The 17,602-nt window shown below is 40.6% G+C and overlaps 1 long non-coding RNA gene across 1 annotated transcript in view; it reads left to right on the top strand.

Moving 5' to 3' along the window:
• Nucleotides 1–14,062, top strand: part of LOC103677649 — a 38,068-nt gene extending 24,006 nt beyond the window's left edge. Inside the window, exons 2-3 of the long non-coding RNA XR_572493.2 lie at nt 10,882–11,043; nt 12,753–14,062. This is a non-coding gene — a long non-coding RNA (uncharacterized LOC103677649). The remainder of the gene's footprint in view (nt 1–10,881; nt 11,044–12,752) is intronic.
• Nucleotides 14,063–17,602: the final 3,540 nt, after the last annotated feature.

Here is a 17,602-nt window from a genome sequence, read left to right as displayed (position 1 = left end):
AAAGTCAAACCTTTTTTCCAGGTGGCCCATAGCCAATGACTAATGAAGGTGGGCATATGCAGGCTTGGCCATTTCAGCCTAACTCAAAAGAACTCTGATGGATGGTTTCATGGCAGAGCTCCCCATGGGGTTGTCCGAGGCCCATTTGGAATGTACTGCAGCTTGCCATCTCCCTCTGCCCAAACTGTTCCCTCCCCCTACTTCTGCAGGTGTGGATGCCAAGGGTACTTCCTTTTTTTTATTTTTTAAAGACTTTATTTATTTATTTATTTGAAAGAAAGAGAGAATGAGCATGAGAGGAGGGTGGAGGGAGAGGGAGAGAAAGAGGGAAAAGCAGACCCCCACTGATCAGGGAGCCCGATGCCGGGCTCCATCCGAGGACTCCGGGATCATGACCCAAGTCAAAGGCAGACGCTTAACTGACTGAGCCATCCAGGCGCTCCCAAGGGTATTTCCAAATAAACAATTCTGCTCACCTAACTCTCTGCTCCCCAGAGAGCTCACCATGCCAGAGTGGCCGTCTGCTTAGCCTGTATCCTTGCAGTCCTCCCTTTTTCAAATATGCAGGGATACACATGTTCGGTTACATCCCTATAAAGTCGTTGTCTTGGTACAACTAAACGCATAGGTATGTGTTTGGGTAAAAATGTATACCATTTAATTTGTTAATTAAAATTTGTAAAATATGTACTTAGTAAAATTTAAATCATAAGTTACAGTTCTTTGAGGATCCTACAGCCTGCACATGGAGACCATGGTGACGACCCCAGTTGGCCCATCCCAGAGACAGCCATAGAGGCCCACGCATAAACTGATCCCCGGAGCATTGCTAGGTATGACTCTACCCTAAATCCAAGTTTCTGTTTGATTAAAAGTATATTAAGCATTAATAATTTCATCACTCTCCAAAGAGTAAAGCAATAAAGTGACACAAGTATTACTCTATGTGCCTTTCCCAAGAAGAGTAGACCAAACAATGAAATCATAGGCTTTCATCTCCATTTCATTTAAAAAGACTGCGTGCACACTCGGAATTCAAAGGCACAGTCAGGTCCTCCACTTAATGAATCTTAAAAACTAACTGGGCTTTTGCTTAGCCCGTACATTTATTATTAACTCATTATGAAATTGTATTTTCCATTATGTCACAAGGCTACATGAGGCAATCCCTTTCCATCTGGGCCCATTAAAAACTTGATAAACATAATTATTAAGACAAACTGGCAGAGGTGAATTGTTCTTTACAGTAATTTGCTCTGATGCCAGTTCTGTTTCAAATCATTGCTCCTTTAGGACAGAGTGTATTATAAAAGTCTGCATTTACTCATAGTGTTTAGAATGGGGTCTTGCATATGGAGCGTGACTCAATACAACATTACATTCAACAAGACTGGTTCGGTGGCAAAACTCTGGCAAAGGTACCTTTTGTTTATTTTGCCTTTTTTCAAATTGAGGTATAATCGACATTCAAGATTATGTTAGTTTCACCCACACAATATAATGATGCATATATGTATATGTATATATGTATCTATGTATATACACACACTGTGAATTGATCCTCACAATGTCTAGTTAACATCTGTCACCATACATAGTTACAGAGATACTTTTTTTCTCTTGATGAAAACTCTTAGGATCTACTCTCAGCAACTTTCAAATATGCAATATAGTATTATTAACTATAGATACCATGCTGTACATTACATCCCCATGATTTATAAATGTACCTTTTTTGAGAAGTAATTTTATTATGGGGCGCCTGGATGGCTCAGTTTTTTAAGTGTCTGCCTTTGGCTCAGATCATGATCCTGTGGTCCTGGGATTGAGCCAGAGGTCCAGCTCCCCGCTCAGTGGGAAGTCTGCTTCTCCCTCTCCCTCTGGCCCTTCCCCCTGCTTATGCACTCTCTCTCTCTCTCATAAATAAATAAATCTTTAAAAATAAAGTAATTATATTATGACCTTTCTTCGCAATGACTTTATGATTGCTTTTGCACTGGGAAGTCTATATTGATGGAGTACAAAAAAATATTTCTATGTCTTCTAATCTTAAATTCACTATCATGCCAAGCTGTGCCAGGCCCATCCAAGAAAAAAATCTGATTTAGCTTAGGGTTCCAGCCTACCTATTGACACTGCTAAGAAGCAATTAAAGAAGTAACAAAGGGACAAACCAGACCCCAGACCCTCTTAGTGAATCCATGGGTCACATATGTCTCTCTTGGCCCAACATTACACGAAATGGGCATGCACACTCACATGTGCCTATGCGTACATACGTCATTTCTATGTGTTTTTAGAGACTGTAGTAACATTTAGAGCTCTGCATTCCAATGAGAACACTGTTTACTATTTATAGTTATTTGACTTTCCATATCTACATGCAGGATTTTTTCTTTCATGGCTACCCTCACCTATGAGACTTTACTTTCCTTGAGGGAAGACATCTTGTCTGTTCTACATGCTACCTTTTCCGTGCATCTAGCACCATGCCGAGTGCACAGCAGCCATTTAGTAAATACTGTGATCCAGCCCTGGACTTCAGAGTACTCTGTGTGGGCACAGTGTTGCTCGACTTTTTCCATTTTTCTTTTCCTTTTGAAAAATGCTTGGATTCCTTACAGCCTTTGCAAATGTTCACCATTCAAGAACGGAACCAGCAGAGTTGTGATCCCATGATAGGAAATGAAACTTGTTGATGGCATTGCCTTCGTGCTTAAAACGTGAAGAGTGATTCACAGGAAGTACTGAACACAGGATCTGTGCACATGATATCCGTGAAAAGCAGAAGTCACCTTATAGGCATGCTTTCATACTTGTGCCAGCACACACCAACACACACACACACACACACACACACACACACAATGCATGTACTGTGAAAGCCTTTATATGATCATGTAATCTCCTTCTGTTGAATGTGAGCAGGCCTTAGTCAAGTGCTTCTAAAAAACAGAATAAAGCAGAAGTGATGGAATATCACTCTGAAACTAAATCATGAAAGGCAGTGTAGCGCCTCTCTCTCTCTCTCTCTCTCTCTCTCTCTCTGTCTCTCTCTCTCTTTCTCCTTCTCATTACTTTTTCTTGGAAAAACCAGCTGCTCTGTCATGAGTAACCCTATGGAGAAGCCAACATGGCAAGGAACTGAAGCATTTGGTCAATGGCCACACAAGTGAACTTGGAAACAGATCCTCCAGGCCAGTCAGCCCTCAAAGTACAGCCCAAGAGACATTTTCTCTTTGTGAGAGAATCTGAGCCTGAACCACCCAGCTAAGCTGCTCCTGGATTCCAGACCCACAGACACAATGAGGTATTAAGTGTGTGTTGTTTTAATATCTTGAATTTGGGGGTACTTAGTTCAGCAGCAGATAATTAATACATCATACAACCAATATTTACTGAGTTTCTCCTAAATGCTAAGGACAGTTCTAGATGCCAAGGAATACACCATGGCAATCAAAACCAGACACATTGTTCTCATGGGAAAAGAAACTATGATTAACATTTTAATATTCGTATGTATAAATATCATCCTGAATGCATAAACAATGTTTGGAGAACAGAGCAGATTATTATTATTTACTTACAGCAAATAACAGCTACAGGGTTCACCTGCGCCTCCATTCTTGCCTCTAGAGTCATGAGATGAGAACCAGACACAACCTGTACATGAAGGGGTTACAGGTGAAAAACCCTAAACAAAATAGTCTGGCTCTGGATTAGGAGGGGCAGCTGTCCCTCCTTCCCTTCTGAGAGAATCTCTTTGGACACACAATGGGAAAGATTTGGGGTTCTTACCCTGATTTTGTGGAGTGAAAATAAATTTCTCCATGAGAAGATAAGCTAGTATCCAGGGATGTTTCCACTGTCACAGCTCTCAGCCTCCCTTGAAATGCACAGACAGAACTCCAGAAGGAAAATACCTCTAGAATTCTCTCACTATTCAATCATTCATAATTCCTCCAAGGCTTGCTTTTAGCTGAAATCCCAAGTTTTAGTAACACTTGTATAGAAAACGCTAACTGTGCAGAAACATAAAAATGTCTTCTCTACAGCCCCCCCAGTTAAAAAATGCTCGTCACTGCATTAACCACAAAATGAAAATTTTGGAACAGGTTGAATGCTTTAAAATAATGAGGATGGTAAAATAAATTATGGAAGAGAAATTAAAAATCTATGTATCCAGCATCAGAAAATGTCAGATACCTAGAATAAATCTAACTAAAGATGCGCAAGACCTCTGTATGGAAAACTACAATTCAAGAAAATATAGATAAATGTAAGAATGTATCATGAAAGAAAGAGAAAGAAAGAAAGAAAGAAAGAAAGAAAGAAAGAAAGAAAGAAAGAAAGAAAATAACAAAAGAAATTCAAGAAAATATAAATAAATGTAGAGAATATACCACAATCAGTGGCTGAAAGTCTCAATACTGCTAAAGGTGTCAATTCTTCCCAAACTGACCCATAGATTCAATGCAATCCTAGTAACAAACCCAGTAGGCTCTTCTATAGAACTGACGAGCTGATTATCAAGTGTTTCTAGAAAAACAAGGGACCTAGAATCAGAAATACAATGTTGAGGAAAGGAAAAGAAAACTTCAGACATCAAAAATTACTGTAAATCTATGTACTATAACTCATATACTGTATTATCTACTATAAGACTTATGGTATTGACATAAGGATAGACAAATAGCAGAACAGAAAGAGGAATCCATACATATACACACACATATACAGTCACCTGATTTATTACTAAAGCTTCATTGAAATTTAACGGGGAAAAAGATAATATCTTCCGTAAAGGGTGACGGGTCAATTGGAGGTCCATCTAGAAAGACATGAATATTGACAGCATCTCACATCATACACAAAACTTCAACATGGGTCAGAGACATCAATGTAAAGGTTAAAACTGTCAAGGTTTTGGAAGATGAATCTAGAAATAGAACAGTCTTATGAATTTGGGCTACACGAGGATTTCTTTAAAAGAACAGAAAAAGGCAGTAATCCTAAAAGAAAGAACAGGCCATTTAGACTATATTAACATTAAGAACTTCTGTTTACCAAAAGAACATTAAGAGAACGGATCCAGGGGCACCTGGGTGGCACAGCGGTTAAGCATCTGCCTTCGGCTCAGGGCGCAATCCCGGCGTTCTGGGATCGAGCCCCACATCAGGCTCCTCCGCTATGAGCCTGCTTCTTCCTCTCCCACTCCCCCTGCTTGTGTTCCCTCTCTCGCTGGCTGTCTCTCTGTCGAATAAATAAATAAAATCTTTAAAAAAAAAAAAAGAACGGATCCAGTAAGACAATGGGTAGGCAAGCTATAAACCGGAAAAGCACACTTGCAACACCTATATCCTTCAAAGGACTCTTATCCTAAATATATAAAGACTTCCTACAAATCAATATGAAAAAGAAAGACAACACAACCTATGTTATGACTTCTGACTGCTGTGAGATTTAGAGGAGATAAAATTGCTAAACAAATTAAAATTTTTACAAAAAGCTATTATGATTGTTTTATCATTATCATTACTACCCCTTCAAAGGACCAAGAGATGTCTGCACAATAGTCTAGTCTCTGTGGGAAGCACCCTCACAACGTCTGAACACTTATTTATTGACACCCTTTTTCTATTGTTTGAATTGGAATAATAAGTCCTGAAATTTTCACGTCATGTCTAAATAAGATTGTATGGAATATTTTGACCAAATAAATCAAGCTCCTTAGCTTTCCAACCCTTCAATAACCATGAAATATTCAAACCTGTACCTGATTGAAACAAATTGGTCAACTCCATTTAAACCATCATACTGGTAATGCGTCTGGCCACGGGCTGATTGAAAGTTCCACTGGTTTACATTCACAGAGGGGAGGGGCTTAGAGGCCATGAGACTCAGACCAAACACTTCCTCTGATGATGGAGTGTGAGACATCGTCATCGGTCTTTTAGTACAGTGTCATTTGCAAGCCTAAATACACTATGGTTTGAGAACGTAGCAAGGCATCGAAACTTCTTATAGAGGCAGGACCTTGGTCTTGCTGATTCATAAATTGGAGTAGGAATACTAAGAGATTCTGAAGAGCCAGAGCATAAATGTGGCATAGCTCTGCCATGAGCATGAAGTTTATTCTTTCCAGTAGAAGGAAAACAGCAAGTAACAATGACAGTGATTTAATAGTAACTAATTAAAACATTCTTATACTAAAAATATGAACACATGTTATGAGGAGTATATAGGGCACATGAAATTTTCAGATAAAACCCAAGAATTCAAACACTTTACCTTCTTTCTGAGAAGTCTCTTTGGCAACAAGCTCTAGAATCCTGGGGCTTAAGATTTAAGTTCCTTTAAGGTAGCGAAGTTTGTAAAACAATGATATTTACTCTAGACCAACCCCCTCATTTTACATTTGAAGATTCTGAGGTCCAAATAGGCCAAATTAGTGGCAGATCCAGGGCCAGATCGCAGGATTTCTGCTACCTCATCTCCAGAATTTTTACTGTCTTTCCAGCCTCCGACAGAGGACGTTGCCTGAAACATTGCCAACACAGACTGGGCGGAAGTAGTATTCAGTGGCTTAGCAAGACCTCTCAAGAAATACCTTGATGGTTTCTGTTTGCTGAACTAAATTGAATTCATGGATGGCTTAGTCTTCATTACTGCATATTTATTAATGAGCTTGTGGGGTTAAATAGTGTTCTTTCAAACTCACTTAAATGTAGCAGAAATGCTCTCTCTGATTGGGATTCCAGTTTTGAGAACAGTGGCCTGAGGGCGCGCCTCAGGGAGCAGGACAATTTGATGATGCCGTTTGCAGTGATAACCCATCACTTCCGTGGCACTGACACTGAAAAGATGTAGGCATTAATAATACACCCTACATCCACGTGGTGACATGCGGTTCTGCTCTAATTAGGGTTGTAATTTTTACAGCAATCTGAGGCAGTTGTTTTTTTCTGCTTTTTTTTTCTCTTAAAGTTACAGAAATTGGGGAGAGAGAGATTTATCAAATCTCTGCTAATCAGAGTTGGATATTCTAATTTTTATGAGAGGATTAATATTATCCAAGTTTTTCTCTGAGATTAATGACAAGAATTTGAGTGAATAAACTAAAAAAAAAAAAATAGCGCTACTCTGAGCCCTTTGGGTTTTGCCAAAGTGCTCTAGGGTAATTGAGATGATTTGTCATTTGCTTCTGTGGCAATGTTGGCGATGTCCTGGAGCCCATGGAGCAGCTGTGGACGTGGTGCTCTGGGGGATGTGCGGCGGTCTGCCTCCCTTCCCTCTGCTATGTTGCTTCATTTCATACGATGTTTGAATCTGGTTTCCAAGTCTGTATGTGTGCATGTTTCGCTCAGTATATATCATTCCTCCTGCCAGCCATGAGAATATTTCCATAATTTCTACTAATGTTCATTTTGAAAGAAACACCCCCCCCCCATTTCAGTTTCCTACTTAAAGAATATTCAAGGACCTGGTGCTTTTTTTCTGACACTGCACATAGCACCAGATCAAATCCAGATGTATTTTAAATACAAACTTGTTATTTTATATCAGTTTTAGATTAACAGAAAAATTCTGAAGTTGATACAGAGTTTCCATATACACCACACCCAGGTTCCCCTATTTGTATCTTAGTAGGGTCTATTTGCCACAGTGAGCCTATATGGGCATATTATTATTAACCAACGTCCATACTTTATTCAGATTTCTTTAGTTTTTATGTAATTACCTTTTTCTTCTCTAGGATCCCATCTAGGATGTCACATTACATTAGTTGTCATATTTCCTTCGGCTCCTCGTGGCCATGACAGTTCATCATACTCTCCTTGTTGTTGGTGATCTTGACAGATTTCAGGAGTACTGCTAAGGTATTTTGTAGAATGCCTCTGAACTTGGATTTTTCTGATGCTTTCCTTGTGGTGAGACTGGGGCTATGGGTTTTGGAGAGGAAGGCCGTGGAGGTAAAGTGCCATTCATATCACATCATATCAAGCGTACATACTACCGACATACACTGTTGATGTGGACCTTAATTCCCAGACTGAGGTAGTGTTTGTCAGGTTACTGAAATGTAAAGTTGATTTTTATTCTCCTTTCCATACCATACTCTTTGGAAGAAAGTCACTTACTTAAGCAGTGGGGAGTTATGTTCCACCTCCTTGAGGGCAGAATATCTACATAAAGGATTTGAAATTATTCTGCCCGGGAGATGTGTCTCTTATTTATTTATTATTCTTTTCAGCCATTTATTTATTCCATCATTTATTTATATCAATGTGGGCTCATAGATACTTATTGTCATCTAATGCTATTTTATTTATTTTGTTACTCAAATTATTCCAGCTTAGGCCTTTGGGATCTTTTTTAGATGGCTATGTCCCTTTGACATCTTATATATTTCCTGCCAAGTCTTAGAATCAGTCATTTCTCCAAAGAACCCTGCTTCCTTTCATCGGAGAATGGCATTAGACACCAAGCGCTGGGTGCTTGCTGTGTTCATTTCTACTGGAGTGTCATTGCTTCTGTGGATACTAACCTGTGTGTGTGTGCACATACCCATGAGCATTTCTATACCTAACAATCTGTATCTACACTAAGGTAAACATGAGTTCATGTTAATGTCTCCCCTCTAATCCATTACTAGATCATTACAGATCATTCTAGGCATTTCACCCCTTGCACATAGATCTCTGATCTCCTACTTCAACGGTTAGAAAACTGATTCCCACCATCGGCCATCCATTTACTTAATTGTTTATTTCAAACGCACATGCATAGTAGACAGACCATGATGTTAAACATAACTCTGTGGGAAACAACCTTATCAACTGGAGCTTAGTACTTATGTATAGCTCTTTTACCTTTATTCTTACAGACTCTATTCTTTTTCAAAGTTATCTCTGTCAGAGTCTTTTACCCCAACTCCTTAAGTGAGGTTGTTTCAAACATATGCAATGCATTTAGATAATTTTGGCACTTTCTGTATTTCATCCTGGAATCCCTGCCCTCCCAAATTATTTTTTTTAATTTTATGTGTTTATTCATTCATTCTTTTGCTGTGAAGTTCTGTGGGTTTTGACAAATGCACAGAGTCATATACCCATCTCTACAGTATCATACTGTATCATTCTGCCACCCTAAAAATCATCTATATTTGACCCATTCAATCCCCTTTTCCTCCTGCCACATCCCTGGCAATCACTGATTTTTATACTATCTCTAATTTTGCCTTTTCCAGAATGTCACATATTTGGAATCACATAGTATATGGCCTTCTTGGATGAGTGTCTTTCACTTGGCAATATGGATCTAAGATTCAACCAGGTGTTTTCTGGCTTGATAGCTTATATTTTTATCACTGAATAATATCACCTTGTATGAATGTACCACAATTTATCTATTTACCTATTTAAGGACTTTCTTGTTACTTCAGGTTCTGGCAATTATAAATGCAGCTGCTATAAACATTTGCATGCAGATTTTTGTGTGGACATGAATTTTCAAATCAATTGAATAAATACCTAGGAGCATGATTGTTAGATTATATGGTAAGACTGTGTTTAGCTTTACAATAAATTGCCAAATGGTCTTCCAAAGTGACTGTGTTGTTGCATTTCGCCAACAGTGAATGCAAGTTTCTACCGCTCCACAACCTTACTAGCAATTGGTGTCATCAAACTATGCATGAGGTCTTCTACCAAATGAGTATTTTATTCAACATCTACTATATGTGGGCCTAACTGACTCATCTGTCAAATCAGTTGCAATACCCTATCCTTCATACCTTTGCAAAACATGACTAAAGGTAAATGTGTGTAAAGTGTATAGAATATAATAGAAAAAAGTATGTCAATACATTTTACTTTGGATTCAAAAAGTCAACCACAACCCTTCTCCCCCAGGAAAAGAATATCAGAAATGTACATTTCCGCTTTATAAAACACCTCTGTTGCAATTACAGTAATTGGATACTTTAAGAACAGCGTACTTAGTCTAGTTAAAAGTGGCTGAAAGGATCCTAAAGTCTTTCCAACCAATCAATTCACTTTATTAGAAAAACTACACAGGTGCGATCTGTGTTTTCTTTCTTGTGTATGCTTACCCCCCTCTATCAGGGAAAAGGTACTCAGTAATTTTGACAAACTGGAAATGTAAGGACACTTGGATTTCCCTGTCTCCTGACTGGTGCCCTATGCATGATATCTGGCTGCTCATTCTGGTTACCTCTCCAAATTATGCCTGAACTATTGACAAGTTACAATAGGGGCTCCTGGGTGGCTCAGTTTGTGAAGTGTCTGTCTTCAGCTGAGGTCATGATCCTGGAGTCCCAGGATTGAGCCCCATATCAGGCTCCCCAATCAATGGAGAGTCTGCTTCTCCCTCTAACCCTCCCCTTTCTCATGCTTTCTCTCTCTCAAATAAATAAATAAAATCTTTTTTAAAAAAGTTTACAGAGTAAATAACCCTTTGATCATTGACCTCAAGTGGCCAATCAGCCCTTGTAGCACCAGGTAGTAGTGCTTGCTCGTGGCGAAGAGGATACTTAAGAAGGTCTGTTCCTTTTCCAAATGGAAATGGGAAGCAGAGGGGCTGGCTTGGTATGGGGCTGACCTGGAGGCTCATTTCAGCACTCTGCTGTCCTGTTCTTTGCTACTCTATGAACAAAGACACCTGCGTGGGGATGCCTTATACGTTTTCTGGAAAGATAGGAATAACAATCTTCAGCTTTCACACGTGGATCCACATGTGTGAGCTCCAACTTTGCGCTGAAGGGCTTGCCCCCTTGCCTTCCTGTGTTGCATTTGCATGCTTTCGGTAATGTCTTGCAGTAGAACATATACTGACATTTGCTTTTTTACTATCACATAGTCACACAGTCTATGTTAGGAACTTCTTTGGAACACATAATTTCATATTCAAAATGTACGGAGTAGAAGGAAGAGAAAAGAATAAGATGAAAAGACTCCGAAGCTGAAAGCCATTAGCGAAGACAGGTCTAAGTGGCTCAATTCATCTCGATCCTGCAGCACGGTAAGTGAACACAAAACTTACTTTCAAAGCTATGTCACACGTGCTATTATGCATGTATCTAGAAAATTGACGATCCCCCATGTGAATATCTGTACAATTGACTGCTTCTGGGGAAGAAACAGTATGCGATAGCTACAGCACTGTAACGTCCAAGTGCTTTTCCCAATGCTATCAGTGCCCTAATTAATGGTCGTCACTAGCTGAGTGTTCACGGATATAAATCTCTGTAATAGTTTATGCAGGGTCCTCGTGTGAGAACTTAAGCTGCCTCTGTGCTATGAAGTCAGACATGTATAGGCGGGTCTGTGTCAACCCACCAGAGGGTTGAGAGGGGCTCCATCTATGAGAGGACGGATGAGTCTCATGGGACAGGCAGTGATTCACTGATGGATTGGATTCATTGATGGATTGTCCACACGGCTAAGATTCTCAAGTTAGGAGGGCACAGGGGGCTACCACAGAACTTCTCAGGCATCAAACTTTTATGGAAAAGAAATTCACTCTCGGGGAGCCAGAGGCAGCTGTCTTCACGAAGGTCCAGGGAGTCAGAATGAGAGTGAGCGCAGGGATTTTAATGAAGTGATGCATAGAGTCCTGCACCCGATTATGAATAACTAAATTTATACTCAGATTTGCGACTCCAGGAGTTATGGACTTGGATCAGTTCCTTAGAATTGAATTACACCTGGAGAGATTCACGAAGTTAAGTTTCTGAACATGCAAAGGTGAGAATTTGACCAAAGGAGAGGATTTGACCACCTTAACCCCACTGCTTGGCTAGCCCAAACCCCTCAGAGTTTCAGTCTCTTAAATCAGAAATCAGTGCACTGGATTTATCATTTTTAACCCCAGATTTATTCCATGCTTGTCAGTTGCATAGAAGTGATGGCATAATAGATGAGTTGTGTTATCCATTCTGTTTTCATATTTTATTAGAGTACTTAATTGTGTACCCACAGCTTGAGTTCCTCTCCAGTAGGTCTAATCCTGCACAGACTCCAGGACAATTTGCATGTGCTTCAGATTTATCATGTAATCACGTAAACCGCTTAGGAGCTGAATTTACTGATCAGATGTGCCTTCCAACACAGATCATCTCGGCATGATGCCTGCAAAAGCAGATGTTTTTAAAGGAATATCTGAGATGAATAAGAATAGAATTAGCTTTTATAGAGCAGCATTTTCTATGGCTGTTCCTTACCAGCGCCATGATTGTTAATAGTTGTTAATGACCGAAGAGCTCCATGGTCAAATACGTTTGTGTTATACTGAGTCAACATTAAACGGATGTCTGTAGGACATACCAGTCTTTAATATGCTAATGAGTTATCAATGTCTAAGAAGGAGCCAAGGTGCGCAGCATTTCCCAGCTGCATCTGACCTTGAAAGTGGATATGTGTGTACATTGTACAAGTGCTCCCTTGAATACATTTGGAATATTGTGATCCAGAGAGAGCAACAGAAATCTGGCTGAAATCCTGGTAGGCATCTGGGTATGGGATAGCACCTTGACACTGACTAGCTAACTACGCGAGGTGTTGGTGAAATCTAGCCCTAAAGACGGAAGCAGGAAATGATGAAGCAACACTATCCCTGACCTGTTGTCACTAGAGCATATTTACCGTGTTATTAGGAAGTGTTGAGGAGCTGTGCAAGAGACCCACTCTCAGCTGTTGCTCTAAGCTTAAAATCTCTTATCTCCAAAATAGCTTTGAAGATTTTACATTTCCACCCGTGTTCACTTCTGATCTCGGCAGAGAGCGCGTCTGTGTCCATCCACAGGCGGCATGGAGAGCCAGCATGCTACAGAGCTGCAGGAGGGGAGAAGAGTCCTTTCAAGATGGCAATCCATGAAGATTCAGTGAACAGTGTCTCCTTGTAGCATCTGCAATACAAAAAACAGGCACTTTCCAAAATGAATAATAAGGCCCCTGGTACAAGCAGCAGATATCCCAAAACAGAGAGCTCAGGGAGCAAGGAAATCGGGGCACCCAAGGGGCCATACTGGAAATTGTCTCTTAGTCACCTTATTAAGGGTTATCACCAGTTTCTTAGTAAGGAAGAACTGGACATCAGTTCCATAATCCATTATATATCTTTTTAGTTTCCAGCATATAATAACCTTTGTTGAGTGTTTGCTATGTGTTAGGTATCATCTCATCAGCTTTTCACAAGTCTATGCATTGCTGAAGAGGAAACTGAGGCACGGAACGGTAATACAGTGTGTCCCCAGTGCACTTTGAACGGCAAACACAGGGCTATTGGACGTAAGAGCCGGTACCCTTCTCTGCACACACAGTTCTCCACAGAAAACATGTTTCATCTTTCCAGTCATTAGCAACCAATCTTGTGTCAGATTTTGTAATTCCCAAGTTAAACACACCTCCCGGTATCATGCACAAGACCCTGTACTGGTGATCATGTTCCTAACCATACGGGGAAGAAGAACCACGTTTTGTCTTAATGGGCTTCATGCTATCTGGATATATTTAGGGTGAGCAGACCTCCAGGGTGCCCGGGACAGTCTTGGTTTATATGTTATTCTTAATGGGTCTTGCTTTCACTCTCAAAATTATGCTGGACTGGATCAAAACTATACGATCACCCTAGATGTAGTCACATTATGAAAATACTCTTTGCCAAGAAATTTAAAAAATGTATCTTTGAGTGGAAATTAGAATATTCTATAAAGAGAAAATGAGGCAGGAGAAGGCTTATGCCAAGGCTTCAGTCCACTTACCAAATACGGATAAGCAAAAAAAGAGTATCCGGATTTACTCGGTATGCTATCAGGCAAAACCTTTACTTTTTGAGCAAAATGCACAAAGTTTTCACGGTAATGTAAGGCACGATGTAATTTCAGATGCTATTACCATACTATTTCATTTTATTTTATTTATTTTGCCAGACCATTTGAAGATACTTTGTAACATCAATTTTCTGCTTAAATTTAACCATGTGTCTTATCTTAAGTTTATGAAACCTTTCAAAATGGAAAAAAAAAAAACCACTAAAGGAATTCCTGGCTTGTTATTACTTTTGAAAGTATATATTGAAAACCATATCTATATTATTTAATTTTATATTTTTATTTTTTGTTCCAAATTCCTAAAGAAGAAAAGGAAGGAGGGAAAGAGAATAGCATGATGTACAAATTCTTCTCCAAGACCGACAGTTGAATCTTTAAGATAAAAATTCAACGTCCTTATCACACAGTCTGCCAGTCCCTCTGTGGTCTGGCCCCTCTTTATCTCTCTAGATGCAGTTTGCTCCATGTTGCCCCTCATCCTCTGAGCGCCAACCTCACTGACCTTCTTTCAATACCTCAAACCCGCCATGTTCCTTCTCGCCATAGAGCTTCCAGTCAAATTGTTCCTCTTCTGCCTCGCTTAGCTCATTCCTACTCAAATCATCCACAAAGTACTCTCCATGAGCCAGGGCAGGAAGTTGGATTATTATTCAGAAGTATGGGATAGGCTGGTGATGGGTAGTAAGGAGGGCACGTGTTGCATGGTGCACTGGGTGTTATACGCAACTAATGAATCATCGAACTTTACATCAAAAACCAGGGATGTACTGTATGGTGACTAACAGAATATAATAAAAAAATTTTTTTTTAAAAAGTATACCCTTCTCCATTTCCAAGGGAGGAATATTGCTCCCCATCCATTGATGTTGGGCTTGCTATTGGTTTTCTTTGGCCAATGGCATGAAAGTAGACAACAGGGAAGAATTTTGAAAATCTCATGTACCATTAGTTTTGTCTTCTCATGCCTCTGCCCTTGCCATGAGAAGAACCCTCCCGGGCTGCCTGCCGGGTCCAAGAGGGAGCATGAAAGCCCTGTGAACAGAGCTACCCCTCAGCCCATCTCAGACCCAGCGATCCTCGCTGAGCTATAGGGCTAAAGAAATGGTTATTGTTCATGGTTGCTGAGATATTTTTTGGTACTTGTTATCAGAAATTACTAACTTATGGGGCTATGAATTTCTCTTTTAGAGTCTTTACAACAGCTGTAATTTTACATTTATTATGGTTATGATATGATTAACATATCTTCCCAGCACTACGGCATATGCACAGTAACCAAGATATCGCCTCACTATCCCCCAGCAGAGTCTGATATAGAACAGGCACTCAATAAATACTTTTTTAAAAAACATAGAGGAACTAGAGGCCCCTCCATGAGCAGATATATGAATAATGAAGAAATAAAACAGGAAGATTAAATTTCTTAACTTAAAGTGGTCGAATGGGAAGCAACGAAACTTGCATAATCTTTTTTTTTTTTTAAGATTTTATTTATTTATTCGACAGAGGGAGACAGCCAGCGAGAGAGGGAACACAGGCAGGGGGAGTGGGAGAGGAAGAAGCAGGCTCCCAGCAGAGCAGGGAGCCTGATGTGGGGCTCGATCCCAGGACTCTGGGATCACGCCCTGAGCCGAAGGCAGATGCTTAATGACTGAGCCACCCAGGTGCCCCCATAGTCTTCTTTAAAAAGCCAGTTCCCTTGCTGGGATTGTTATTTGGATTCTCCTGTCACCTGCAAGCCAAAATCAAGAACAAAAGCTGTAAACAATTGCATGTATTTACAACAGGAATCAGGGCTCCTGATGAAAAAGTCAACTGTCAAATTAGGTGAGGGTGTGGTTGATTTTTTCTCATGTTAATCACTAAAACAAATCTATTTCCTCCTCCTCCATTTCCCTCTCTTCTATCCCACAAGGGAAGAAGGAAAAGAAAGGGAAGGAAGAATGTCTTTCCCATGAGTCTCACTAGACCCACCACCAGGCAGGCTGAGCATGATTGATGGGGAAAACTACCAAGGACCAGCAGTGTCTCGGAAGAGAATAAAAGACTACTTTCAGGGAAAGTAGGAGTCACAAAGTGTTTTTACTAGGGAATAACATGACCGAGTAGGAAAGCTGAGAGGAAGCAGTATGCTGATTTTCAGGGCAATGCTATACGGAGCTGCAATTCTATGTCAAATCATGTCAATTCTTGCCAGAACCTCGCTCAAAAGAAGATATTTCTAAGGTGCTCTTGAACATTTCTTCAAATAATGATCCAAATTCTGGTTTTGTCCTCTCCCAATAGAAGCTTATTAAAAGCATTATGTAAATCGATTTCTCACAGGACTATAGATGGTGACAGTCAAATCTCGTGCCCTACCTGCTGCCCGGACTTGGATCAGCCTTCCATGTGTGTGGAGCCTAATTCAGCCCGTCATGGGCTCAGCATCTCTTATGAGTCACGGTTAATATCAAAATTCCAAGGCAAGGTCCCCCTGGAAGAACAGGTGCACATACAATTCAGGCCTCCGGAGGCGCTGTTCTTCTTGGATCCTGAGAGTCTGCAATGACCATAGGATTCCCACGCATTCCTCAGAGGGAGGAGAGAGGTGGATGGAGGTGTGACAATGTAGTGGACACTGTGCCCAGGCCTGGGTGAGGGAGAGGCCACATGGTTCCTTCTTTCAGTTCCTCATTCACTCATTTATTCCACAGTATGTCCTCAGGGCCTTCATTTTGCTGGGCATTGACAATAGAAAGATCAACAGTCTTTCTGGAGAAGACAGAGAACGAATCCAGAAAGACCCATACACTATGCTAAGGGCAGGATAAGGGCTGAGTACAGAGCAGCGGGATCACATTGGAGATGAAGCTGACCTAGTTGGCGAGTGGTCAGGGAAGACTTCCTGAAAGAGGAGATATTTAAGCTGCCGTTTGAAAGACAAGAGGCAATTATCCAAGGTGGTCAAGCGGTAGAGAAGGTGCCATAGGCACTGAAGCCTGATATGCAACAGCCGAGAAACAGGACAGAGAGGCTTGGCTGTGGGTCTCGGGGACTATAGCACAAGGCAGAGTTGAGGGAGGAACAAACACAAAAGCAGACAACGGGTGGGGGGCCTGAGTGGCTCAGTCAGTTAAATGTCTCACTTGTGATTTCAGCTCAGGTCATGATCTCAGGGGTCGTGAGATCAAGCCCTGTGTCAGGCTCCACACTCAGCAGGAACTCTGCTTGACATTCTCTCTTCCTCTGCCTCTTCTCCTCCTACTCGTGCTCTCTCTCTCTTTCTCAAATAAATAAATAAATCTGATAGAAAAAGAAGAAGAAGACGATGACAATGGAATGTACAGCAGGGGCCAGAGCATCTGAGTCTTTGTAGGGCAGTCTAGGAGTTTGGGATTTAACTCGAGGGAAATGGGAGTCACAAAGTGTTTTTACTAGGGAATAACATGACCGAGTAGGAAAGCTGAGAGGAAGCAGTATGCTGATTTTCCTGGGTTTCTCTTCCATGTCTTACAGTTTTAGGCATAAAAAGTTAGTTAAACAAAGAAGGAAGAAGTGGCTTACTGCCTTGAAAAGGGTGCTTCTGCTCACAAAGGTGACAGGCATGACCATAGATCGCTCAGCGGAAATGTATAAGGCCATCTGAAGGCCACTGTCAAGCACAGTGTTGAAGGATCAGGAAGATAACAGGAGCAATGGTAAATACCTTACAAAAACTGATGGTATAAAGGGGAATTCTGAAACGGGACCTAGAAAAGCTACATTGAT

Source organism: Ursus maritimus, unplaced genomic scaffold (genome assembly GCF_017311325.1).
Source record: "Ursus maritimus isolate PB19 unplaced genomic scaffold, ASM1731132v1 scaffold_10, whole genome shotgun sequence".
Classification (NCBI taxonomy): Eukaryota; Metazoa; Chordata; class Mammalia; order Carnivora; family Ursidae; genus Ursus; species Ursus maritimus.
This window is presented reverse-complemented; position numbering and strand designations above follow the sequence as displayed.